At 40.2% G+C, this 1,990-nt stretch overlaps 1 long non-coding RNA gene across 1 annotated transcript; it reads left to right on the forward strand.

Annotated features, from left to right (window-relative positions):
• The first annotated feature begins 343 nt into the window (after positions 1-343).
• LOC125303145 lies at positions 344-1,765 on the forward strand. The gene is made up of 3 exons (XR_007195022.1): positions 344-442; positions 559-680; positions 1,615-1,765. It is a non-coding gene; the product is annotated as an uncharacterized LOC125303145 (long non-coding RNA).
• Positions 1,766-1,990: the final 225 nt, after the last annotated feature.

The raw sequence follows: 1,990 nt of genomic DNA on the forward strand, positions 1-1,990 counted from the left end.
ACAACGTCTTCACCCTGGCCCAGTCATGCTGTTTAATTCATCTCGTATGTATACTAATGTCTCTGCTCCTCTCAGAACCAGATTACTGAGTCACCACCCTGGCGGGCATCACTCATCCTTTTGGGGGTAGGCTCCCGCCCCTGCCTTCATCCATCGGCAGGAGACGAGATCCGCTCATCGCTGGACGGATCCGAGACGGGGCCTACGCCAAAGACTGTTACCTATTCAGGACTCTATCATGCTTGCATCCAAGCCGTTCCTTTACTAATTAAATCGTTAACTGATTCTATTCTGTCTACTGAGTCTTTCTGGTAGAACTGTGGTTCTGTCCCTTTCTCTCTCTCTGGGTGGGATCAGTAACGCATCTCTGACAACATGAGGACCCTCATGATTCCACTGTGTCTGCTGATGCTGCTTATCTCTGAGAAACTGATCTCTTGTGGTGAGTTTGGTTGATATCACTGTTATGCAGCTTTGATTGACATACCGGTATGCAAATGTTCATGTTCATTCATGAAAATGTATGAGCTTAACCAAATGGCATGTTAAATCTAACAGCTCCTCCTCATGTCAGCACTCCTCAATGCTGCACTCATTGTCTTCCCCCCTCGGTGAAGATTCCAGTGCTGCGGGTTGTCGTACAGGACTACTAACAACAGCTGCTACACCAAGGCTTATGTGTGAGTACAAATACTGCATGTAGGAATAATGCATTCCAGAAAACTCAGACATCTAAGGTCGGGCTTCAATTCCGATTCTGATGTCAAGGTAGATTGGTAGAAGTGAGTATTCTGGCTTTGAGTGATGTTCCATTGTAATTTTTTTCCAGTAGGAGGTCAGAATTATTGACATCCAAATTCGTCTGGAATGAAATTAGAAGATTCCAACTAGGACATATCTGACTCCTAATGTTTCTGGAACGCAGCAGAATAATTTTAACTGTTATCTTTATCTTACAACTTATAAACCATTGCAGAAATTAATTTCTAATGGCCGGTCATTTCTGACTGGGAATACACAGTTGTTCTAAAGTTAAATAAAACACCCAAATTGTTATGAAAATTACCAAAATTGGTGAGTTCAGATGCCCTGTGTTAACAAAGCCATGGAGCATCATGATAGTTAGAATAAATTAACATTATTTTCTTAGAGAAAAAATTGGTAAATCAGTCAAATTTGACCATAATACCGTTTCAATAGAGATCTCCGTTGAGGTTCATCTTCTAGTCTAGTCTAAAACTATTGAGCTACTACTACCTAAAAGGCATGCAGAACCTTGCAAACACCTCCTATGGCCGTGCTGGAGATTTACCAACATACCAACTGTTTTCTTTTTTGCTATATAGTCAGCAGTGTTATGCTGTGAAAGGTTTTTCTTTAATTTTCAAGTTGGTGTGTTCCAGCCTGAAACAGAGATGCTTAGAGTGCATATCCTCGACGACAGTAGAATGACACATGTAACTTTCCTTCACAAGACCATATGACCACTATAAAAAGGATTTGATCCAAAAGGAAGATGATGCCAAAACTAAAACTGCCCAAAAGTAACATATACCTTAAAAAATATAATGTCAATCCTGTGTCTTAAGAGTGGTCTTTCTCCATGTATAACAGGTTTAAAACAAAAGCCGGGAAGGAGATATGTGTCAACCCAGATCTGCCTTGGGTAAACAGGATTGTCAAAAAGTTGAAGAAACCAGTGTGGGCTTCGATCAACAAACACCAGCAGCACTAATGATAACAGAGATGTTTTTCTGACTACCTCCGTATGTGATAGGGGATCACATTTAACATCTAAATATGTGTAATTTATATTTGTGCAGTATGTCAACATGTACTCCGCTCAGTGTTCGCTCAGAAGTAACGAAATACATGTAACAGCATATACAAAATATGAGTAACTGTATTTGAATATGGTTACAAATTAAATGGGTATATTTAAACCATAGCCTATGCATCTCTCATGTGAGTCCCTTCTCTCCATCTTTGT

The sequence above is a fragment of the Alosa alosa genome, chromosome 11 (assembly GCF_017589495.1).
Source record: "Alosa alosa isolate M-15738 ecotype Scorff River chromosome 11, AALO_Geno_1.1, whole genome shotgun sequence".
NCBI classification, from domain to species: domain Eukaryota; kingdom Metazoa; phylum Chordata; class Actinopteri; order Clupeiformes; family Clupeidae; genus Alosa; species Alosa alosa.